Source organism: Diadema antillarum, unplaced genomic scaffold (genome assembly GCF_040938485.1).
Source record: "Diadema antillarum isolate AM-2024a unplaced genomic scaffold, OU_Dant_1.0 seq00001475_RagTag, whole genome shotgun sequence".
Classification (NCBI taxonomy): domain Eukaryota; kingdom Metazoa; phylum Echinodermata; class Echinoidea; order Diadematoida; family Diadematidae; genus Diadema; species Diadema antillarum.
This window is the reverse complement of record NW_027272214.1, coordinates 115,182-142,751: the sequence shown is the minus strand read 5'-3', so window position 1 is coordinate 142,751 and position 27,570 is coordinate 115,182. Positions and strand designations below refer to the sequence as shown.

General features: G+C 36.9%; 1 protein-coding gene across 1 annotated transcript in view; it reads right to left on the bottom strand.

The window, feature by feature from the left end:
* Nucleotides 1–25,644, bottom strand: part of LOC139709858 (protein RD3-like) — a 67,747-nt gene extending 42,103 nt beyond the window's left edge. Inside the window, exon 1 of the mRNA XM_071621818.1 lies at nt 25,276–25,644. The gene's annotated coding sequence lies outside the window, so the exon portion shown is untranslated. The remainder of the gene's footprint in view (nt 1–25,275) is intronic.
* Between the last annotated feature and the right edge of the window lie 1,926 nt (nt 25,645–27,570).

The window sequence follows — 27,570 nt, the reverse complement described above, 5'->3', positions numbered from 1 at the left end:
GCCCAGGGAAATGATCTCATCAGAGTCATTTGCAGTGGCGCGTGGATGAGGAAAGATTCATCGCACCAAACTGCCATAGATCATTGCTAATCAAAATTCAATATCTGGGTTATTATACAATGCGGGCAGGCATGCGAGGCTGTTAGTCTGCATGTTTATTATTGGCATGATGATGGATACATGATACTGTACACATAGCACATTATTGTGTGCGTGTGTGTGTGTGTGTGCGTGTGTGTGCCTGAAGAGCAATTTTTCAATCACGACAGAAATTTACATTTTGCCAATCACAAGAACTCTTCATAAAGAATGCAATCTTCTCAAAATTAACGTTTTTCCTCATAATCATTTATCATGATGCTGGAAATGGAGTTAGCACACCACATCATTACATAACCTTGAAGATGCTTCTAGCATTGCACACAGTGCTGAAAGACTGCAAGCAACAACATCTGCGCACAGTAAACAAAGAAAAAAAACCAAAGAAAAACCAATATCATATGCCTGATGTGTCCCTCTAAGAAGGCAGTAATTGCAAGTGTAAGACAGAATCGTTACGCTTGTGTATGAATGCCTGGAGTGTCAGGATACATAAACTGTGAGGGATACAAAGTCTAACTAATCGCGACAGAAATTGATGTGGAGACTCAGGAATTTCCCTTCCACCCCACGCAGCGGCAGCTTGCATTTGTCCTCTTTACTCGCATCTAATGCAACTCAGCTTCCACATTGATTCAGCTTGATGATGATAGCATGAAGAGAGAGAGGGAAAAAAAATGTTCACTGATCGAACGACTTTGGACTGCAAAAAAAAAAAAATGTCATCTGTTTCAGGAAAAAATGACATCTGTTTCCATACACCACACATCTACTTATCTCGCAGACAGAGTACACCACTACAATTGTATGAACCTTTAGAAATGTTGCATATCGAGAGGTGGAAAGAGACTTTAAACAAAACAGAAAACAGAATGTACAGAATCAAACCCATAAATCTGGAAATGCGAATCATCCATGCAAAGCCTAATTTCAGAAATTGGAACTACAATGCACATGTAGCTGCACAATCCCATTATCAAGTCCTAGCTTGTATGTAGGAAAGGATGCCTTTTTATTGTCCGTGTCATCAACTGTCAATTAACATGTTATTGTGCAGAAAATCCTTGGAAAAAAGGGGAACAGAACAACAAGGCTGACAAACTACATGCAAGGCTGCACACTGGCACTGGTCTGACGGTTCCTGGCCAGTAAAAATCATTGTCCTACTAGTAACTTTTTGCAAGAATGGATAAGTAAAAAATGGAAAAATCAGGTACCTACTGGTCTGACAGACAGGTCAGACCAGTAGAAAACAAAAATGGGTTAGTGTGCAGAAAAATCACTGCATTATGCTCACAAATTCATAAACTCTGTATTATGTAATTAGTTGTACAGTAACAAGTAAAACATCATAATAACACATGTACGTGTACACACATTTCACTTTTTAATTTTATGCATTTTCAGTGAGAGTCAAAGCTTGCATTAAAAAAACAACGCATGTATATAAATATATTATATATTTTTTTTTAGTGTGTGTGTGTAAGCTATGTAAGTGCCCTGCAGCCACACTGCTCTTACAAGCAGCTGTATTGCATGTACATCATAATTTACGTTATTATTACCTCACACACAGCAAGAAGACACCTAGAAGTGAAGAAGTGGGTTGATCATTTCCTTCATAATTAATTTCCACTAAGCATATATATATTGAGTCAGAAAAAAAAAGGAATCGCATAGCAACATCAGACATCAACTTAAAAAGAAGTACACTTGTATAGTTGCAAATACATTACTTTTTCATTGCATGACAGGAGCGTGTGATATTGCTTGTAGATTAATGTTTACCTAATGCTAAAAACAAGTATTGCTAGTTTGAAGAGAGAATGGGTTAAGTTTCAATTAAGCTTCATGCTCTCATATTGGTTGGGTGAGAGAAATCACCATGTGGACTGCTGTATATTCATGAGGACGGCATTTCACAGAAAATACCTCCCTGGGTTAGCAGCAATATTGTTGCTATGGATTAAGACTGGGTATCATTTACTGATCCTCTTAAGACCATAGTGCCACAATGCCCTTGAAATGTAATGCCCTGTTTTTGCTGGATTTAGTTAAAGAGCTTACGCACATAGGATGTGTAATGTATGTGAGTTGATACTGCGAACAAACAGAGAGTAATTTGATGAACTGCATTGCATACCATATTGTTCTGTGGGGACAAAGTGTATCTCCAACTATAAACCTGCACACAGCCACACTTTTGGCATTAAGCAAAGACTAGTGCCAATGGTTTATAGTGACCTCGTCTACAGCCACTATGTCTATTTTCCAATTGGTCTACTGGCATATCGTCTATTACCGATTTGTCTAATACCCATTTGGTCTACAACTCGTTTTGTCCAGTACCCATATTGTCTAATAGTCACTTTAGTCCAGGCTAGAAGGCACCTAACCTTGTTTTTTGATATATACAATGTTTTTTGATGGGTTCTTGTCAATTCGAGGGTGCTGATTCCAAATCCGATTGATGCCACTCGCGTAACCTTGAGCATTTTCGGCAAAATGCAAAAATCCAAAATGGCCGCCAAATATGCTAATTTGGCCGTGATAATCACAATCATGTGCATTCTGTGACCAATCATTCCACCAAACTTTGTACATTTCTGTTCCTAGAGTTACCTCATGTGCATTTGCAAGAAAATTTTCATATCATATAGTTTCATTTGGTATTTCAAGATCATTTTCAATTCAAAATGGCCGCCATTCCTATGCTCATGTACAATATGAATGGCAAAAAGTATGCATGGAAATATATATATACCAAATTTACTGTATTTCCAGTTCTGTACCTATGCTGTTATAAAATGTTGCATGTGCAATACTAATATGATGGGTGCCACTTATAATATAGGGGGCCTACATGCATTTTTATTCTTCTAAATGCAAAAATTCAAAATGGTCGCCAATCTTTTTCTCCTGTACAATATGAATAGCAAACATATACGTGGAAATAGAAAACTAAATTTGCTGGGTTTTTTTCTGACATGCAGCTACATAGTTTGTTAAGATTTAGTGCTGATCATTATCTGAAGGATGTTCTTAACAGAAAGTTTTTCTTTTGTGATGCAAAAGTCCAAATTTACCACATAAATTAGGATTTTCACTAGGAATTACGGATGGAGTTTCGAGCATTTAACAATCATAAACCTTGCGATGTTTAACACAATTTCAAATCTTTTATTTTATTTCAACAAAGAATATATATACTAAGTGCACCAAACACCACGCAAAAAGAAATCAATAATGTACCATCATATTCTACAAGCAGCTTGAATATAAAAGTGTAATACTAACAAAATATATTAAGAAGCCTAGATGCATATCATTTATCAAGTGTTCAAAATGGAGTGGAAGCTAGAAAGCAAAGCTTCAATGCATTCCCCTGAAGGTACAGAAGAATCATATACAGCACTGTAGAATGTGTCATAATTGCCGACAAAAACATTATGACAAAACTAACAACCCTTTACAATGTAGCTTTTTTTTTCAGCTAGAAGTTGGGGGAGGGGAGTCCTGAGGCAAGTTTTAAATGGATGATAATCTCCATCGCTTTGTTATGATATAATTTAGGAGTAACGCCTTGATATTATCGAGCAAACTTGATTTTCTTCATTTTTATTGTCTTTAAAGATCTCTTTATTTGGATATTTGGCAGCAGGTGACATCAGCCCCAAATTTGCAAGATTCTCAGGCTAAAGATACATATCAGCCCTGCAATTGCCTTAATTGCAACCACATCTGGTGATGTTCAGCACTTCCTCAGGGGTCAGAGGGTGATTTTTTTTTTTGCCATAGAAACAGGATGAAGACATCAAAGACTTGCTTCACTACCCTTTGAAGCCCTTTGGCTTTGTCGCCAGGCAAGAGACAGTGTTGTAGGTAACTTGGGTGGTATCAGAGATGACATCAGCCCAGCATCTGCACCACCCTGTTTTGAGGTCAAAGCTTTGAAGCGAAGGAGAGAAATCTATAGGTTGGCTTGTGGGATTTCAAATGCATTGATGGCAGGTTGTTAGGGGGGGGGGGCATGCAATGTAGCGTTTTGTCAGTTTTTTTTTAACAAGCTGTTATAAGCTTCTAAAATCCTTGTATCTGATTGGCTGAGAGCAAATTTGTCAGACAAACTTGTCAGACAAAACGTATCCCCTTGTAAGGCAATTGCAGGATTGCAGGGGTCGCGGAACCGAGGGTTGGGCAGCAACAGAGGTGGGGGCAAGCATGTGTAATACAAGCCCCTTGACTGAAATGGACCCATTACACGTATATTCATCATGAATCTTCTACGTTATATTAACATTGGTAAATATTCCATGATTCCACAACTCATCATTGAAGGAAAGGTGTGAGCAAAGTACTCATCTCCAGACAGAAAATGAGTCCCTTTTACAGTGGCAGCATCATATGCGTCAATTCCATTACAACCTTAAGTGACTGCATTCCTAGAGAAAATACAAAATCATTCTTGGATATTTCAAAATAGGACTACTGTGGTGGGATGGACTTTCTGTTTACTATAATAGAATATAAAAAAATATAGTGGTACCACTAGCAATACTTTACCAAACTCTTTGTAATCCTCCAAACACACTTGTCCGTTTTGTTACATTCTAACCAGCCTTGAGCAAGTAGGGAAAATCATGCAAGTTGATTGCAAGCACAGAACCAGTGGTAAATCTTATCTACGATATACAGATAAGACAGAAGGTCATTTGTCATTTGTGTTTTCAAGCAAATCATATTCTGGGTTAACATGGCATATTTTGGGGCTTTTTTTATTTCAGAGATTTGACGAAAGAAAGTGAGATGGTCCCTTTGTTCCACTTTCCCCTGCCTTATGTTCTTTCTCGGATGAGGGGGTTGAAAAGTTTGTGTAATATCGCTTTTAGATAATGTAGGACAGAACAGTTATTTCGAAATTTCATTTGTGTCATCATCTAAGATTTAGCCGTCTAATTCAATAAACAGTGAATATTATGATGTTGAACATCTCAAGGCAAATAAGTATCAAATGTTCATATCTAATAATTTCTGATAAAAGATCTTGATGTTGGCGTCAATTCAAGTTTTGGTGGGGAAAAACCAGATTGAAATACAATGTAGCAAATTTGGATGTTTGCATCACAACTAAAACAGCTTTTTGTTATGTTAGTAACAACCTTCTGATTTATAATCAGCACCCAAATTGATAACCAGTGTAGCTGCGTGACAGAAAAAAAAAAATGTCTATTGCCATGTGCATTTTGCCGTTCATAATGTACAGAGGAATATTAGTGGCATCCATTTTGAAGATTTGTTTTAAGAAGAATATATAAGCCTAAAAACAATATATTTTATGTTTGTTTGTTTGTTTGCTTGCTTGTTTTGCTAGTGGCACTCATCAGATTTGCATTGCACATGCAACACTTTATAACAGCATAGGTACGGAACTGGAAATACAGTAAATTTGGTATATATTTCCATGCATACTTTTTGCCATTCATATTGTACATGAACATATAAATGGCGGCCATTTTTAATGGGAAATGAGCTTTAAATGCCAAATGAAACTATATGAAATGAAAATTATCTTGTAAATGCACTTAAAGTAGCTCTCGGAACAGAAATGTACAAAGTTTGGTGGAATAATTGGTCACAGAATGCACATGATTGTGATTATCACGGCCAAATTAGCATATTTGGCGGCCATTTTGGATTTTTGCATTTTGCCGAAAATGCTCAAGGTTACGCGAGTGGCATCAATCGGATTTGGAATCAGCACCCTCGAATTGACAAGAAACCATCAAAAAACATTGTATATATCAAAAAACAAGGTTAGGTGCACTTTCTATGGAGCCTAGCCTGGACTACTTTGCCCACTACCCGTACTGTCTAATACCCAACTCGTCTAAGGAGCATTTCGTCTACAAAACAATTGATCTAATAGCCAAATCGTCTACACTCACAATGTCTATTTGCCATGTCGTCTAATATCTGTTTTGTCTACTACTAGTTAGTCTACTCCCACCTCGTCTACAAGTCATTTAGTCTACATTCACTTTGTCTAGTTATATCGTCCAACCCTTAGTTTGTCCATACCCAATATGGTCTATACCCATCTGGTCTACTCCCAACTCGTCTACTCCCAATTGGTCTACTCCCAACTGATCTACTACCAACTGGTCTACTCCCAACTGGTCTACTCCTAATTGGTCTACTTCCAACTGGTCTACTCCCAATTGGTCTACTCCCAATTGGTCTACTCCCAATTGGTCTACTCCCAATTGGTCTACTCCCAACTTGTCTACTCCCAATTGGTCTATACTCGTCTATACCCAATTGGTGTACTCCCAACTGATATAGTTTTACTCTCAACAATTTACCCAAACTGATCATTTCCATCTGGTCATGCTAATAATGAATATACCACTTTGTCTAGTGTCCAGTCCGTCTCACTGTCATGAACTATTCATATTAAACCCTGCCCTTGATTAGCACAAAAATCAATATTAGACTATTCTAGTTGTTAATTATTCCGCACATGCTGAATATAAAGACATACTAATCAATGGTGAGACATGACTATCCAGTCTACATTCTGGCCGTAAAATAACTAAATAATGATAAACTAGCTCAGTTACAATCCTCCATTACAAACGATTCGCCCCACATACCTCACGTGTGTTACCGTCTGAACAGGGATTTTACGAACCGGCGAATACGAACATTTGCCGGTTCGTAATGTCACAAATTGCAGCATTTGGACATTTTGAAAATTCGTCATTACCAAAAATACGTGTTTTCGTTAATTTTGCAGTTTTATATTTTGGGGATAGGTAGAGTTTGGTATGGACATTCAAAAAATGGAAAAAAGTGAATTTTGAAAAATCGACCCAAATTCGAACATTCGCCGGTTCGTAATGCGACCGACGAATTGTATATAGTGAAACTTACGTTACCATATTTTAGATCAAGATTTAATTTCTTTCCATCATCGCAAATCATATTTTTGTGTACATGTTTCAACTTTTTTTGTGCATTTAACCATTTACATACATCAGTACGTGGCAGACAGAATAAAGAATACTGATAATGTACTTCTAATGTGTTCCTTTTCATTTTTACCATACTTATGATTGTGTATCAAAGTTGAATGGATGGAGTGTTGAAGTTTGGACATATAAATGCTGCATGATTGCTTCTGATATAAAGTACACATCCACCACAAAAATAACACAGCAAGTTTTTCACACTGTGACATTATCTTTTTTTCCTAAAAAAATGTCATAATTAGAACATAAAAATTTAAACCAAATGGGGCACCAAGAGTGTTCAACCTATTTCACTGGGAAAAAAGAAACTGGATGAAGTAGACTTAAATAAAAAAAAACTATAACTAGTAGTAGACCAGTTGGGAGTAGATTGGTTGGCAGTAGACGAGTTGGGTGTAGACCAGTTGGGTGTAGACTATTTGGGAGTAGACGAGTTGGGAGTAGACCACTTGGGTGTAGACGAGTTGGGAGTAGACCAATTGGGAGTAGACGAGTTGGGAGTAGACCAATTGGGTGTAGACCAGTTGGGAGTAGACCAATTGGGAGTAGACCAGTTGGCAGTAGACTGACTGGTTATTAGACTAATTGACTATTAGACGATGAGTTGTAGACCAATTAGCTATTAGACAAAATGAGCTGTAGACTATTTTATTCATAGACCTTATGATTAATAGACGAAATGGTCAATAGACATAATGGGTGTTAGACGAAATGTGACTTAGACAAATTGGACATTAGATAAAATGGCTAGTAGACGAAATGACAATTAGACTAATTGGCATATAGACAAAATGGTTGGTAGACGAGTTGGTATTAGACGAAGTGAGTTTAGACGAGATGGCATTAGACTAGGTGGACAGTGGACAGGGTGGTTGTAGACGAGGTGCCAATTTACCGTGCCAATGAATGACAATATATCCTCCACTCAGGTGCATTATATGTCCTACAACCACTGTAAAATTAAAGGGTGTGTACAGTTCTGGTTGAGGTGAGGATTTAGGTTTTAACGTTTTGCGAGATATTCAGAAACCACTCTATGAGATGTCAAAGAGCATGCAATTCTAAAGGGCATCAACAGTTTATTTGGTGGAAATCGGTTTTGAAATGGCTGAGACATCCAAAAACAAGATGAAGCAAAGAGATCCTAATAAAAGGCGTGGCCTGTCGCCTTTTAGTCATTATCACTTCTTTTGATATCTCAGCCATTTGAAAACCAATTTTCATCAAATAAATGTTGAATCCTTCTAAAAATTGCATGCTCTTTCATATTTCATAAGAGGTTTCTCATTATCTCACTTAGGAATGTTCAAAGCATGAATCCCCACCTCAACCAGTACTGTACAGTCCCTTTAAGCTGTGGAGTACACCAGCTGGATACTGTAAAAGTTGTAATGTTTATACGGGAAATTTTTTATGCTCTGCCAGATAAGACAAATTTCCCCTGTTTTTAATTCTGCAAGATCAAACTCTAAAATGGTATTGCATCATATGCATGCAAATAGCAAGCAAAATATGCAAATGCTTATATTTTTGCACATAGTAAATTTTCCTGTCATGCAAAATATAGAAAAATAAAAAATTCCACTTTTACAGTAGCTATTATCTGCCTGCAAAGTATTGAGTAAGCCTAAAAACAAAAAACATTCTCACAACAGCAAATTCAAAACATGCATGTATTTTGGTGATGATGCAATTTTGTTTACTTTTGCTCATTGCCAATTTCAAACAAGTATTTCCTGCCTACTTTTTGTTCATGTATAAGTTTTCTTTTCAATAGTACACTCAAGCAGGATACTTTAAATGACTGACGAGAAAGTCATCCCCATTGGATCAGTATAGTGTAAATAGCGCATCAGGAACCTCACCTCAACATTGCTGTAAATAATAAGTCCAGGAAAGCTAATCCCAAAGTAGAAGCAAGTCTAATACATGCATGATAGCTTGTGTCCACCATCCAATCTACTACCCATGTTGAACACAAACAGTACTGCTTATCGATGGAAGATAAACAAGATGAGGCTCAGGATTTAAGGAGCCCTTACTGTACACTGGCCTACTGTATGACGTAACAGTCCTCCTCCAGTTTCAAGGGCAAACCACATAGAGCAATTCTGTGTGCGTATATTGTAATTCCTGGTAGTGGCACACAGCTCTGTAAGTCATTTATTAAGGCAGAGTGCCCTCATTCTTCTTTGTGACAGATTATAATATGTAGCTTTTAACCCACTGAACACCACTACTTTATTGTGTCTGAAATACAGTGTGTACACTGTAGTAGAATAATTGTAGGTGATTATATGACATGAGTTAAGAAAGAAAAAAAAACACTCTCAGCCACCCTACCTACCTACACACTACACACACACACACACACACACACACACACACACACAACACACACACATGATGCACACTGACATATCTGTTGCCAAGAAACCAACAGGTTAAGGTGTTACAAGTCATTATCCCATATTGGGGAAAATTCACAAACTCCGGACGAAGTCCCAAGTACTTAGATACAGTGATAATTAATTTACTTTGCAACTGCACCATCAAATGTTTCTATCATCTTGACATCCTTATCACTGTCATAAATGTGATAACACTCTCTTAGCTACACGTTATATAAATTGAGCAGAAATAAGATCTATGGTAAATGTTCCAACTGTAGAGAGACTTCACTTCAATGCTTCATTATTTCATAATTTTAGCCAGAATGTACTTGATAGAATTATTGATCAGATTTTCTTGTTGTGGGTGCACAAACGTAAACGAAAAAGCTGTGGTGAATTAGAATCATGAACAATAAAGCCCAGTATGGTTTGTACAGTTTTGCACTTGAAGAGTAAACTGCTGTTTGTTTGGTTTTTTTTTTTTCATATATGATGAACATTTGACTGACTTACTCAAATAGCACTGCTGAAAAGGAAGAAACTGCTATAAAAACTCATGCTAAACCAACCCAAACAATCAAGAGAGAGAAAAAAACTAGAACAACTGCATCAAAATGAAAAAAGTACCTGCTGAAGTTCATGCTCTCTGCAACCTATTGCAATGACATTTATACACATATGAATGAAAACACATTGTTATGAGTGATACAGTATTGTCCATCTATAAGAAATAATAAGTCATCTATACATCCCATAATCTAAGCATAGAACACACCTCAGTCAAGTAGATTTGTGCTATCCCTTTGTTCATTTTAGTGCTTGTATATAAATGTCAAATCATCTTTACAACAAAGCTGAATATTCAAAAGAAAATTCTGATGCTTTATACAACAGCTAACATGGGGGTCAATGGATGACACGATTCAGGTTTTGATCTGTTCATTTCTGTTTAAAATACAATATCTATGAATCATATTACATTACCATGACAGAACGTTTTAACTGCATGTATGTAGGGTACAGGGAATAGGCACTATTTTCCTTAAAATATACATACAGTGTAAAACGCAATGTCTGCGAGACGGATTAGCTATTGATTCAACTAAAGTGACCATCCAACACTTTCCAGGTTTAATAGATATATACACTGGTAATAAAACTTAAAATACAAGAAATAAAGACATACAGTACCTAGTAAACTACAGAAGAGAACTTGAAAATCCATGATTGGAACATGATGATGATGTCAATTTCAGATATTTTTATCCTGCTACTCTCCGATCATATGATGTGCAAATTTCACAACGTCTCAGCTGCTACAAAGCAAAAGTTGGGTATTAAAAGTGATCTAATTTGCTTTGCGAGTTCTGCAAGATGCATTTGGAAAATGTTGGGTAAGTGATTTAATTTGATATGTGAGTTCTGGAAGATGCATTTGGAAACTTGAAGTATCATTTACTCTGCTCTCTAATACCTTGATAAGATAACCATACGTATGAGTTCCCAGGGTTGAAAATGAATGACTTTGTCTTCAACAGCACATTACAGCAGCATAAGAGGCAGCAGCAAATACATCACCACCGCAAAACAGAACAGATAGCTCACCTTGGAGCAGACGACAACATTGCAGGCAAAATGGGTATAATGTGGCAGGTAAAATGTTGCTCATCCTTCTTAGCACCGGCGACGAATCAATCGGTAGCATCCGTGCTCGCACCGCTCCGTACGCCGAGATGTTTACGACTGATGTATGTATCCAATAATGACTTAAATCAAAACAAGTGCAGGGAGAGCTTGACTGAGGCCTGCATCATCCGTAATGGTGGTCTCAATTTGTCAGCGCACGCCGTGGCATCCCCAGTCGGGCGAGCGAGGAGTAGGGCACCCAGTGGTGCAAGGCCAACTACTTTCTGGCCAAATGGAAGACGTAATCACGCTAAATAAGCACCAGTGCCCACCCCATGCCACTGAGAGTGCCACTGATAGCTTCCCAAACTAGCAATAGTGTATGATTACACATCGGAGTATTTAACCACATGCCAAGCTGAGACTGAGATTTTTGGGGTGAGTGCTCGGAGGAAACACAGGGAAGCTATTTGCGGTTTTTCACTCACCTGAACTCTCGCAGTCCATTGAGCAAACTGCTACACAATAGCCATACCACATTAATTTACTAAATTGTGCATGCCCCATTATCCATGCAGTCAAACCTGTATATACATCACTGTATGCACTGCTAAAATTAGTTTCATTCATTTGTCCATTTACAAATTGCTCATGCAACAAGTGGTTTTCATTTGAGTACAATATTTTTCTTTTATCCTTTTCTCTTGATGTACAATTTGTACCTTCTTCCATTTTCTAAACGAAAGTCACACCTACCTTGCCTTGATAACAATTTATAAAGTCAATTTGAATTCTGCCATGCATTTCACTACTGTCTCCTAAATTATTCTAGTGAAAATGCAATATAATGTCAATTTTTACACAAAGTGCACATGTGCATCAAAAGTCATCTTGAACTCTTTTTAATCATTCACACCATCTAACTTTTCCAAATAAAATAATTCACTGTCTCAGCTCCACGTCAAGATGTCAAAAAGGATTGACTCTAACTGTAATGCAAATAGGATGCCTAAAGTGGTAAAGAGGTTGTAATTACAACTGTATTTTAATATCACTTGCATTCATGGTGAAAATGATTCACATGCTCAGTGATTTCACATTACACTAAAAATTATCTACCAGATACTCCAGCTGCCATGAGAAAGATAAAAAAAAAACCAAACAAACAGGGAATACACTTTGTAAGTTCTTTGTACCTGTACTAAACTGGATACCAAACACCATCTCTGAAGAAAATTTGATAGCAGATGAGAAAGCCTGTGACACAAAACTTTTTGACACAAAGTCTCGAGATTTGTATGCAGTACAAATTGCACTGACTATATCAGCAACCCTCAGTGACGATAACTGATTTATCTCGATTTTCGTGCAAATGGTTGAAAGTGAAATATGAATTCTGTAGATCTAGGGATCAAGGAATCTTTTCAGAGGCACTACCACTCACTTTGGCAACCAGCAAACATGTGTCACAATGTCTTCATCTGTAGAGTTTAGTCATCGCCGGGAAATGTTGTTCGGCTCCTCAAATGCCCATCAGAAGCCACTTGTCAGATCTGTCGGCGGCCGGAGTCGTGGGGAAGCTGCTGCAGTCGCACAGCATATAATGGTGAAGTGGATCTGCGATGCTCCCAGACACCTGCGGAGCTCGCAACCATTTCTCACGAGAAAACGTGTCACCGGCACTCGGCGAATTAAAGGCTTTACCCAAGAAAGTGCACAGGACTTGAAAGAGACATTTGATATGCCTCCAGAGAGAGTGCAGTTCAAAAGAAGGATGTAAGGAAAGGAAGAGAGAAGGGGGGGGGGGAGCAATTCTGATTGATCAGCTTTAATGTTCAAAGGTGTCAGGAGTAAAAGGATGCCTATGAGGGGAAAGCCGCACTTTTGTACTTGATGGAGGAATGTAAAGAATAGTTGTGCATTGGATGTCAAAAGCTGTCGGTATCAGTAACCCTTCCCTTGCTCCGAGGACATTTCACACAAATTCCGCTGAAGTCAATTACAGTAATGTAAGTCCTAAATACTTTCCTCACGCAGGGATTGTGAGGTGATTTGCATTACAGAGCCTTCTTCCCTGTGGGTTTCATTGCCGAAGATATTGTTTTGTGCTCCTCTTGTGTCAGAAATATGAATAGCGGTAGTGCACTGGGCAACAACGAACTGCAATTTGCATGCCTTGTTTGACCTAACAAAGTGCAAAAAGGGGATAAAATGCCAGTCTATCTAATGTGAAAATCATTTGACATCATTTCAAGCCATTTATAAAATAGTCTGCAAAAGTGTATGTAATACATTTTCAGTGAACAATCCAAGTCAAATACTGACTGAAAAAAAAATCCACTACTTGGAGAAGATCAGACATAACACTGAAAGTTTCATTGAAATTACTTGTCTTCCCAAAATAAGGTTATGCAACACCAAAGCTTACATAAATGTTTTCACAAAATGGTGATGTCTGTCAATCACACAGCAAATCAAACAATGTAATAATACCAGTATCATGCTTCACAGATTTCCCATTTCTGTGAATCATGTTTTACTCTTTGCTCAATCTTCCACTTAATCACCTGTTCTTTCTGTTTTAATGAAAAAATGATATTCTTTGCAGTGACTTTTTCTGCAATATAACAATTCACCAATAGTGACCTTGCACATGGAAACTTCGAAGTTTCAATTGCTAAATTATGGATGGAAAAACTGATTTAAGGTATTTTTCATAAATAAATCAGAGGAAGCATTGTGAGGTGACGACAACATCATCTCCGAAACACATTTTTTTTTTTACATTGATTTTGACAGTGATCACTGCTACCAAAACACAAAGTGCTATTATCATTAACGGTTAACTATAATTTGATTGATTGATTGATTGATTGATTGATTGACTGATTGATTGCAGCCAATTTAGGCCGTTTATTCGGCAAAATAAAAAACGAAAACAATATAATGGTGGCATTTACAATGAGAGCCAGGCAGCCTTAAAAGCATCTTGTGCTTGAATTAGGATGCCTACACATGAAATACTAAATACTTTACAATGGCAACATTACAAATAATTCTGTGTGAAGTCAAGCGGATAAACAAGACACCATCACATACACTCACACACACAACACACAACACACATGCAGTATACATATGGATAGATGACAGGACAGATAAAAAGAACTTTGTCTACTCAGTCATCGCTAACTGTTCAAAAAAAGAGCGCTTCAGTAAGCACTTGAATCTAGAAAGAGTTGTGTTGCATTTCAAAGCAGTACCTATTTTTTCTCACCAATAATTTCTCACCATAAACATATGAGATATGCTGTGTTGATTCTTTATCTATGTAAGGCCTTAATCCAATCCCATTGTGTAAAGGTCATTTCTAAACATAAGGACGGAGAACAAGAGTAGCACATGTTACATTCATGGGATATTTGCTATACACATTGGGATTCTTTTTTTTTAAATATTCACTGCAAAGTACACATATTTGCTTAATGCTGGGAATCAAATCTGAAAAGATTATATTTTATTTGATGTCAGTGCACACAATGGTTTCCCTTTGTACGCAGTAAGTGTATGTCACTCTTTTGGTGTTCAAATTAGGCCATTATATAGCAAAATGTACTACAGTGTAGAAAATCACCCGGAAGTTTTGATCTAGTTTTATCTAAAAATGTCTTCCACAAGTTAAGATTTTAAATAAAAAATGCAGCAGCTGTGTATCTTTAGTTGAGACAATTGAATACAATGTCATTTTCAATCTTCTGTGCTACACTGTAAAATCTCTCCAGGCTTGTGAAAATACACATCATGTTTAAATATCTGGCACTGATGGGAAAACTATAGCATGATTTTCTGGAAGAATGGTATCAACTCATATCAAAGAGACTATTTGGGTGTGAACAGATCATAAAAAAATTATGAGGATGATATCTCCAACCTGCTTGAATCAGTCTGGATGTTATAGGTTGGGTCATGAATGATGACACAACATTTGCTCCTGTGACAATATGCATTGTATTGCTCTGAGAGTGTTATTTTCTCCAGGGACTCGGGGTTAGGGTTAGGGTTAAAGGGACTGTACAGTGCTGGCTGAGGTGGGGATTCATGTTTTGCACATTCCTAAGTGAGATAATGAGAAACCTCTTATGAAATATGAAAGAGCATGTAATTTTAAGAATGATTCAACATTTATTTGATTGAAATTGGTTTTCAAATGGCCGAGATATCCAAAAAAGTGATAATAATAAAAGAAGACAGGCCACGCCTTTTATTAGGATCTCTTTGTTTCACCTTGTTTTTGGATATCTTAGCCATTTCAAAACCAATTTTCATCAAATAAACTTTTGATACCCCTTAGAATTGCATGCTCTTTGACATCTCATAGAGTGGTTTCTGAATATCTCGCAAAACGTTAAAAGCTAAATCCTCACCTCAACCAGAACTGTATCAACCCTCTAAGGTTGTGATAGGGTTTTGAACACTGTAGGTTTACAATTTATGTAGTTTGATATGAGGATAAGGATTAGGGTTAGGATTGCGTTTGTGGGTAGAATTTATGTTTGCCTTAGCATGCAGACAGTTTATGGGGAGCAATTGTTGCAGCATGATACTTAAAGGGACTGTACAGTACTGGTTGAGGTGAGGATTCAGCTTGTAACGTTTTGCGAGATATTTAGAAACCACTCTACGAAATGTTAAAGAGCATAAAATGCTAAGGGGAATCAAAAGTTTATTGATGAAAATTGGTTTTGAAATAACTCAGATATCTAAAAACAAGGAAAAACAAAGATACTAATTAAGGTCGTGGCCTGTCAATTTTATTAGGATTGCTTTATTGGATATCCCAGCCATTTCAAGGCCAATTTTCATCAAATGAACGTTGAATCTTTCTTGAAATTACATGCTCTTTCATATTTTGTAAGAGGTTTCTCATTATCTCACCAAAAAAATGTCATACACCCAAATCATCACCTTAACCAGTACTGCACAGTCCCTTTAAATGTCATGAAACCTATAAACACAGTGTGGCCGACTTTCCAGCAGACCAATGGACAGAGCTCTTCATCATGGACACCATCTTATTACACTGATGATTTATGACATAATGCATGATTGGCCGCCTCATTGAAGTCAGAAGAGCAGAAGTTAAGGTGACACATGTCAGTGTTCATTATGCAGACAGGCATAATATGTCCAGTTTTATATTTACCAAAGAAAGAGAGAAAGAGAATAAAGGAAAAGATGTTGTAAAGCACAATATCTGAAAGCTGATTTGTCAGACTGCTCAGAATTCCTTTAAAAGCCATAGAAAAATCAAACAAATTGACCACATGTATAAAATATAACTATTTGAAAAAGAAAAGAAGTTGTGCAAAATTCTATACACATGACTTTTAAATCCTTAAAGTTTAACAAAGATGCTTTTTATCCAATCCAGTCTCAGAACATGTGACTAGAATATATGTATCACTGGTGCTATGTTTTCCCTTAGGCTTGGAACATACAAGTAGCAAGGGGTTGAAGAACTAGATTTGAATTACTCTGGCCTTCAAGTGCAAGCACATTTGGGCTCATCAAAACTGAAGCACTTTTCAATCAAGGATAAAACAAGTCTTCCATTACCAGCTCTTGGGTATTTTAGCCTTAAATGAAGAACATGAAAATCCCACTTTTTGTTTTGAATTTATCACCACTTTAATATCAACCGTCCAAGTTACTCTTGCACACAAGTCTGGACTTGAGATTGAAGACAACCCCAAATATGATGTCAAAAACATAATCTTAAAAGCAATGTCTGCATTCCAAAAGAAAAGAAAAACAGTGTTGTCATTTGATGGCAGCAGTTTCTCTAGAAAATCATCTAGATAGTAAATTTAGTATAGAGGAAATCCATGTTCAATATTGATTAATGTTATTTATGTACAGACAGCAGAGAAATAAAATGCAGAGTGCATGAGAATGATACAGTCTCTCAAACACATATATCCAGATGCAAATAAAGCTTGGGAGGGGATGAGTGAAGGGGAGAGAAGGGGGAAGGGGGAAAGGGTTGTCATAGAAAGCAATGAGTGGGTTGAAAAAATTAAACTTTGCTTTGAAGTGAATTTGCACAGCTTCTTAATTGAGTGAAAGTATACTGGTATTGGAATTGAATGTACATGTGTATATGTGACCGTGCACCTCAAAACGAACATAAAGTCGCACACACTGATTTTGCGTGAGGACTGAAAATAAGTGAAATGGGTCAACCTAGCCGAACTTGACTTTTTCATATTTTCTGAAAGAGCGGGTCTTCTTTTACATTATGCTAAAATTTGGTATCATAAAACGGGCAGGAAAGTGTGTTTTTTTTTTTAGCAGTTTATCTAGAACATTTTTGGTAGAATAGTGTGATTAGGTGTGTCTTTAAAATCCCTTTTTCATTTCTGAAAAACCTTGTCCACACTCTTCACTTTCAACTCTAATAACTTTTGAAGGGATAGTGCTACTGCTTTGAAAGTTGGCATTGATTATGGACAGAATGTGTTAATGAGGCATGCTTAATTTCAATTTAATCTGATAATCTCTTCATTGTTGTTACTCTGGTGGTTTACTTCCTGTTTTTTGTCCCATTCATCGCACAGCCAGCACGGTTTGGTAAAGATTAAGCGCTTGAATAGACACTGTACTTCAGAGCCTCTTTTCTCAGTTCACACTTTTCCTGAGTTTGTGCTTTCTTTCAAATATTTGGATAGGTTAGGAGAGTCCATTTGATTTGAGTTATACATCATTTTAAAGCTTAAAGTCTGCTCTTTCAGAATATGGTCTTAACTAAAAATTCATGTCTGGCGACTTTTTGTTTGTTTTGAGGTACAGGGTCACATATAATATGCATTTATGATATCTAATGTAGATGTTAAGATTGCAAAGTGAAAATGACACGGCAGATTTAAACAATTAGCTAACTCATAGTACCTGGTAATCAGCCCCCCCCCCCATTCCCCCTCCTCACAAACATTCTCCCCATCCCAGCAGCCATAACGGATGATACAGGGCTGATGGCAACTTGCCATAAAATTATGTGTTGCATCTTTAGGGCACGAAAAGCGCACTGAAGTCGCTGCCCAAGTGGCCCTCCAGTGAAACCAGAGACATCAGTGCGAGATAATGGGAATTTTTAAAGACCCAGGGAACGAAATGAAGTTGCCTCGAGTAAGATACAGTAGTTGGTATGTAGATTTACATGTTGCAAGTTACAAGGGTTATCTTACTCCTCATAGAATGTGCTTGGGCTCATTTTTTTCCAAGAAATAAAATCAATATCATTCCAATGGCTGAAATATATGCTCTGGTTCTCTTCCCAATATTGGCTCAGCAGCCATGTAAGGAGCAGGGTGTTGTCTATCATGCATACAACTGTAGCTCTGTTTCAATGCCTGAAGGGCAGATCCTGTAACAAGTAGGCCATCCGTTCTGTTCTGCACTTTATCATAAAGTTATAAGATACTCTTTCACAATATTTATTGGACTCTGAAAAATTGCAGAAGGTAGTATGTAAAGAAATACCTTGTACTTTGGAAATCAGCCAGTTATTCGTCCCCACTGCAGTAGACAAACATACACCCACTTTCTGCTCAGATGTAAAGGAGTTGGTGTGAACAGGAGGCATTTAGATTTAGAGATCTATACAAGCTTGCAAGTGTGAATCCCGTACAGAATGAAGAGTAATTTCCACTGTAACTCTTGACAAATAGTTGGATCAGCAGTGCCTGCAGTTCATGCAATATTTCTTTCCTGTAATTCTTATCCATAAATTCTGGACAAGATTATTGATATCAAAATAAACCTGAACAATGTTTGACAGTTTAGAGCTGTGCAATTTTACAAGCAAAAAAGGCCAGCACACAAGAGAATAACAAATACTAGGTGTTTCAAAAAACATTTCCCACTTTTGATTCTTAATAATTCATAAACTATACATCAGATAACACTGTCATTGATATTAGTGATAGCTGAATAGTGTACAATTTTGTTGGAGGTGGTTTAAATATGAAAGCATAAATCAGTTTCATGAAATCCATGATTAATTTCACAGTTAGGTTCCAGATTTTGCTCTATTTTCAACCCTCTGTACAAAACTTCACTTTGCACAGGGGTCAATGGGTGTGTATGGGAGTGTGTGGTTAACACCCTGACAATGGTCCTAAACAATGGCCAGGGTTTCAATGCTTTATTATTTATTCATGAGAAATTCCACTATCACAACTAGTCTTTATTCAGCCTCTGGCAGTATCTGTGTAAAGTGAAACGCCGGCCGATACTGTCGTTGAGTGGCGACAGTGCTCTCCCTACTTCTGAAAAACGAAATTCCAATGAATACCTTCTGTTCTGTCGTAAACAAGGTGACAGGAAGCAAAGAAAATCAGTTAGAGTATACACTTGTGTATACGGAGCCTTAAATAAATCTACTCACAACTGTGAAACAAATCGCCCCAATGAAAAATGCTGCTGAACTCTTTACCAAAAATGATCTCTTTTATCGAAAAATCGACAAATTTGTCAGAATATTAGTAAACAGTTGTATTAAAATGAAAAACTTTAGATCATTTACGCTTATTTATATCCCAGATTTAGTGTTATGTGAAGCAAAATTTGAAAATGATTGCCAGCTGGAATGAAATGTGGTGTTTGCGAGCACATGATGGAAGCATGTGCTTACTTTTTCCATGTGCATGCATTTTACCCTTTATCGTGCATGAATTCAGACTAGCAGTGCCCAGGGCAATCAACATGAATTATTGATTAAGGATTCATGTGCCTGGGAGCGCGAGACTGACGCCGAGTCAACAGGTGGTTCAGGCATGTCCATTGTTCAGGGCCATTGTCAGCACACACTCACATACACATCATTGGTTCCTGTGCAAAGTTCATTTTTGTACAAAGGGTTAAAATTTGACCAAAATCTGAAACCTTACTTCAAAATCAATCTTAGATTTAATGAAACTGATTCATGCTTTCACATCCAAATTACCTTCAACAAAATTGTACACTATTCAGCTATTACTCATAATCAATGACAAATTTATCGGATGAATAGTTTTTGGACTATCAATGATCAAAAGTGGGAAATGTTTTTTGAAACACCTAGTATTATGTGTTCGTGCGACACACAATATGACCCAAAAAATTACAATGGGATTTTTGCACGATAATTTCTAAAATGATTAAACTGTCTGAGTGCTATTTCAGAGTCTCAAAATATATTACATCTTTGCTATATTTTGGATCTTTGTAAAGCATGTCATGGATCTGATTCTTCCAAGTTTAGTGCTTGGATGCACTTGGAGTTGCGCATTAATGTGTGAACACAATGGACAGAACACGGAGAGAAGGGATTCCTTCCATGCTTGACAAAAATCCTCATTTCTTTTTGACCACTAAAGCATATTGGATGGGGTGTTCTGTAAGATGTGGGTAATAAGTTATAGTTTCATATCCTGAAATTGTATTTGGATTGATTTACTGTTTGTAAAGTTATCATTGTGGGGGGTCCCGTTGTAGTTTTTTGAGGGACATACAGTAATCAATCCAAAACAGGCGATTTCATAATTGCAGAACAAATCAAGCTATGGTCTCCATTTTACCAATCAGTTATTAATCACCTGATATGCAGAATGTCATGAAATCAACTCTGTGCTGTAAAATGATTTTTTCTTCTTCTCACCCATCTACTTGCCTTGTGGGAGGGATCTCAACTCTTGCTTTGAGATTCCAAGGGACAATATAAAAAATGCCCTAGTGATAGCAGTTTTAAATCTGTTTTATATGAAAAACAAAATAATATCAAATTTTACTTGGTCAATCATGATCGCACTGGTGTATTCCCACATCTGCACTGCTACAGGCATTTGTATTGCGATCGTATTGGACAGGGGTCACCTCATGCATTATGAAAGCACAGCATTTAGCACTATGAACCAGCAGAGTGCCATCAAGTTTATGGAGCAATGTGGCACTATGGTGTGGAAGGCAATCAAGGAATTTATGCTCCTAACTACTACCAATCAGAACTGAGGATCACATTAAAAAATCATACTTGAGAGATCTATGCCCTTCAAATTCTAAACCCAATTAAAAAGAAAGCTATGCCATGATTACCTTCATCTGACGCAAGAATCCATATTTGCATTTTGAGTGGCTACAGATCCAGGTGATAGAAAACGTTTGATGGCTGATCCAGTAATTTCATTGAGCAGCTCATGGATGAAGCTGTCTTGGGATGGTAGCTATTAAAGTGTCAGTATGGAGTTCTACTAAAAGGCATGCATATCACAAACACTTTATCCCCCCCCCCCTCTCTATTTCTGGTAAGAGAGGAAATTTTTGTGGGAGTAATTTTATGCACTCTGCCTGGTAAGATGAGTTTTGCTTGTGCACTTTTAATTCTGTGGAATAAGAATGTATTGGGCAAGTCCAAGATAAGGTCCCCTCAGAAGGCAAAATTTCATCTTTGCTCAATATTGACATATTTGGTATCATTTTGAAGCTTATGAGTTGAAGTTTTGATTTCCATGGAGGAAAAAATGATATTATGTAAATTTATGCAAATTGCAAGGGCTTCATTTGCATAAATGTAAAACACAGCGTTACGTATGGGACATTTATAAAAATTCATATTTATTCAAAGGAAAGCAAATTCTATTTGATCAATATGTGGACATAAGAAGTTCATCAAATAGTTTAACTTGTTATGACAATTTAGGGATTATGCAAATGATTATGCAAATTAGCTCGTGTCCTATCATGAGATGTCCCATACGTAACAAAATGAGGTCAATTTTTTAGGTTTTTTCTGAAATTGCTAAGGTTATTTGAATGCCCTTTTGGAAAGTTCTAATTTATTGTTTAGAGAGATTAAATACCATAGAAAAAAGAAAAAACAGTAAAAGAAAATTTTTTTATTAGGCATTGAAATAATGTTACGTATGGGACAAATGCGTTACGTATGGGACATCCTCATATATATTGCATGTGAATGCATGTAGCTAGCTGGGAAGGTCTTCCAGTACACAAATGGTCAATCATCCTGAAGAAAGCATCCCAACTTTGTAGCTACTTTTTGAGTTATAGACACTTGAAACAATACATATACTTGACTGAACAATTTTCAGAAAGGGGGAGGGGAAGATGGCAAAATACACAATGAAAAGCAGCATTAAAGGGATGGTACATTGTATAGTTTTTGTAGAAACGGGGATTCAGTTTTCAACATTTTATGAGATGACTGGAAACCAATCATATGAATGACTATTTAAAGAGCATACAATTCTAAGACTAGAGGAATTCAAAGTTAATTTGATGGAGATCCAATGTGAAACGGTTGTGATATAAAAAAAAAATAAAGTAAAATGATTTTTTTTTTTAATTGCAAGTGATACACAAATTGTCCTTATTCAGTTTCCAGTAGTAGCCACAACAAAATTCATGGGTATACATACTGAGGTGTGATTCAAATCAATGACTTGACTGCTAGACAGACATCATACATCTACTCGATTACTGAAATTCCACGCAGCAGGTATTGCTTATAACCTCTTAAAATTAATATTTCTTGTGTCAAGTTGTTTTTTATTGAAACTAAATGGCAAACTGCCCTTCATCAGTGGAAGTAAACACTTAAAAATCAAATTTTTTAGTAGTAACTATCCTGATAAAAATAGGGCATACATACTCAGTTTGGTCATAAAAAATATAGAATATGATTGAGTATGATTATAATGGTAGATATTTGGGGGATATTGTTCCCTTGAAAATCTGGATCAGTATTTGAGTAATTTCAATTAATTCCACCTCAATAATCATGCAAAAATTTGTTTATGGGTATTTTGCAAAATTATTTTCCAAAATACCCATAAACATGGTTCTCCACACACTAAACGAATGGGGGACAATGGGCATGCATACTCAGGTTGGTCATAAAAATATGAAAATATGATTGAATATGACTATGATGGTGAATATTTGGGGAATATTGTTTCCTTGACAATCTGGATCAGTATTTGAGTAGTTTCAACTGATTTTACTTCAATAATTATGCAAAATACCCATAAACATGGTTCTCCACACACTAAATGAATGGGGGACAAAGTGTCCCATACGTAACTGTCCCATACGTAACACGTCATGTCTGTCTTTAATTAGAACCTGTAATTAGAGCTTTTTGCCTAATGACATGAAACTTACCTGTGATAATCTTGAGTGTTGTGACTTTCATCACAGTGAGTTACAAGTTGTAGAATGAAATACTTTCAGAGAGTTTTGAGGTTGAAAAAAATGTTCAAAAAAACAAAATTTTTCTGGTCCCATACGTAACGGCACATATTTTCTCTTCTAGAATATAATTGTCAAGGTCATTTTTCTAAATTTTTTACATGATTATACTTCTCCTAGATATCAATCACCATGATAAAGTTCAATATGATCAAAGGCCATTAACACTCTTTTTCAGGTCATAAAAGTCTCTGAATGTCCCATACGTAACGCGCGTGTTATCTTGGACTTGCCCTATTATAAAATACAAAGTAGAACAAGAAAAAAGATGATCATGTTTAAATTTTCAAGCTATACACTGTAGTTGCACTCAAATTTCCATTTCTACAGTAGGCCTACTTGTAGGGAATGTATGTACAGCATCTGTACATTTTACATTTCATACAATAAATAGATAAGCACAGTACTTTGTAGATAGACTGAAATGTTTGTTTGTTTGCCTGTCTGCATACTGGGAAGAGGATGTATTGAATAGGACACATACAGAGACACACAGTTTGTGTGAAAAACTATGATTGATAACCAGAGCAAACATGACATTAAAAAATCTGAAACACAAATTGAAAGTTGTAAATAATTTTCACAGTCATCATACATTGTGCATCCTCCATCCCTCACACATACACTGTACACACAATAAGTCATGTCTTTACTTTTTTTTTCCACTAGGGAATGTCATTAAAGATGTCATTAAAAAAAAAAACTTGTAAAATGACATCAATTCAATTTTGAACGTTAATTCAATTTTTGAAATTATGCTGGATGTAAAATATCATTTGAACCTTAGTTGTCATATATCAAGAATGAATATTTGTTAAATTACAGTTGATCTGCAAGGGAAATCAAAAGAGATTTACCTCTTAAATCCAGAGTAGATGTAAAACTAGTGTTCATAATAGCTTTATTGTAAGTAAATTATTTTCTTTTAGAAGGGTACAGTTTGTAGTTTGTGGATTAAAATTATAAGTAAATTTGACACTGAAATGATACCTATTTCCTTTATAGAGTCTACCTTTCTACTTCAAAATCCGGACTTAACGTAATACCTCAAATACAACTTCACAGTACATTTGTACTGCATAAATATGACAGAAGTGCCTGGTACACAGTGGGTGCCTATAGTAGATTATTTGTTTTGGGAAGGAATTCTCCTACACTCAAGTATCACATTTTAACATATGCAGGGGAAGTAGAAGTATTGCAAAACTACTAAAAATCCTGACTTCCTGTACCGACTACCGGTTTTAATTTGGCATACTACTGAAGATTCTGTAGACTGTACCAGTATCTAATTCTCAGCAAGACCTAACATGGAAAAATAATCCCATCTACATAAGGAAAAATCAAGAGATAAATAACAACAAACTTCTTTCATAACAACATGAAAATCTGCTAAAAAAATCTATAGTTTGACTTTTGAGATTTTATGTGATAGGCCTTTCATGAATTGAATTGTGACCTGTGTTTATACTTGTAACTGAATGTGAGTGCAAGTAGGTCCACATATTCCACAGAATTATAGACAACTGAAACTTAGAAATTACGCAACCCAATATTGAGGAAAATGAATGGACCAGTTTACATCTAAGTACAAAGAAAAAAGCTGAACAGTTTGAAAACATCAAGTAGCCAGGCCTAATCATATCCCCCCCCCAAAAAAAAAGGGGGGGGGGGGGCTCATGCTCTTCAATGAAACCTGAATTTTGTCAGAGAAGCATCATCCCATTGACAATAACTTAAGACTATAGATAGAAACAAAGTTATTTCATTTGTAAGGACAAAAGATATCGCCTGAATAGGAAAACAATATTTCCAAAACCTACCTTCTCCATCACAAGTTCTTGTGAAACAAGAAATATCGCAAATGCCGTGAGCCCGTGATATATCCAGTATTGTTCTGTTCATATGAGAATGGTGTCTGACGCTGTAAGATTAATACTGGAGTTGCACCTTATGGAAGAGAAGTTAATCCTCATTCGCACTCGTGTGGCGATTTTACACTCAGCGGGATTCGACATCGACAGCAGCATCAACTCTTAGTTCTACGAGTAGCGGAGCCAAATTCCGATCAGATGAAGCTCTCTCAACTTTTTAACAGCCTGAAACGGGTATCTACCTGTCTAAACATATGCAGATTAGGAAGAACTCGAATGTTAAACAAATGTAGAAGCTGTCGAAGTTTCGTACAGCACACAGTCCTACAAATCATCGGTAATAAGAGTGTGGATGTCGTCCAATCAGAAAGTAGATGTACATGTACCCGAAGTTTCAGTGTGCGTCCACGTTTATCCACCGACCGCTCGCTGAGCTGCTACGAACTACTGGATGAAGTCTTGTGAACTCCCACTCCCAGCTTTACTTTTGTCGTAGTGCTTTTCGCATTGAAATGTGTTCCAGCGCAGCCGCTAGCTAGCCAGCACGATCGCATCGCTGGTTCGCTTGAGGCCGCATGCGTACACCGACTATCGCGTCGTCGCGTCGTGAGGAGGCATCTCCTCTGCTGTTGTCATCCGATCAGCCCTTCTCTTGCCCGATAGGATGCGAGCCAAGTTTGTTTTTGTTTCGAACCAGGAAGTAAGCTCAACTTCTTACAGCTGCAATCAACGCATTAGTACGTGTGTAATATTGGTAAGATTTTATAAAACCAAAAATCATAACAAATATATCATAAATTTGCTAATATAATTTTTTTCAGCTTATAAATATTTGTAAAGTTGTTGATTGCAGCGTATTTGATAATACAATGGATTTTTAGCGCTCACTCTGTAAACTCATTGCCCCTTTAGTTGTATACATCAAACAGGCAACAACACCATCAGCAAGATGTCGCGCGGAATGCCCCAATCATCCACTGTTCGGAATCAAATTCAAGAAGACTGGGCCAATAGAGAATACATCGAAATCATCACAACGAATATCAAGAAAATAGCTGATTTTCTCAATTCTTTTGGTAAGTTTGGGTACGGCGCATATGTCCCTGCCCGTGTTTGTTTCCGTACCAGTAGAATTGGGTGTGTCGCTTTAGTGTAGCCCCACTCGTACATATGCGTGTTTCGGTACTAACCTGCACGGCTGGTTGTCAACAAAATGCACTGTGATTGTCCGAGCTGTCTTTAGTGTAACGCATAGTAAAACAGGCAGTGGACGAGCGAGGTGAGGTGTCTTGTCTACAGGATTTAAATCATCAAAGATGATAGCTTTTGGCATAGTTTTGGCAAGACTTCCGTATGTACCATACCCCCCGCTATATGTTGATTGTAGGGCGTCGGTAGCGCGATGCGCTTTTTCATCCCCTTCAAAGTTCAAAATTCACGCACAAGTAGCTAACGTTAGTTCACAAGTCATCTTTGACCTAGGACGGCTAGGTCTGTATGCATTTACAGTCAAAGCGAACACAAGACGAAAATGTTGATCGCGTTGAGTTTTGATACTTGACATCATTTTTTTCACCTCATACTCACTAAAATTTAATGACAATCTTCATGAATTAGACTTCATGTCTATGTTATCGATATTGACATTTATACACATCACAAGTTACCAAAAACGCAGATTATATGCAGCGTGTGCGAACAGTACATCATCTATCACTACAGCCATTTTGAATAATTGGGAGTTTACATTACGCGATGGGAGCTGCACTTTTAAAGGTCACGCTGTCAACTGCGACAGTGCAGCTCCGATCGTGTGATGTGTGCATGTGTGTCTGTCTGTCTTTGTGTGTATGATCTTGTGCAATGTAGGAACTGCATTTCTCATCCGACTTCAACTCGCCATAAATCATTTGAACATGGATTTTTATTTTTGCTCCCAGTTACTTGAAAGATTTATCACAAAAATAGACAGCTAACTTCACTTTCAGATTGTGCAGGCAGCATATGCTGCGATCGCTCACCAAGAGCGAGTTGTTTTGAGCAACAACATAATGTTGACATTGATATTGATGCTTCCCAATGACCATTTTGGTTCAAATTTTCATGGGTGATTGAAAATTAGCTATTAAGTATATCCTGTGATTTTGGTGCAATTTGGGTTTTCTGGATTTGAGATATCTACGGATATGAAAGCACATTAGTGCTGCTCAATATATCATCATACAATGAATCAATTAATCTTGC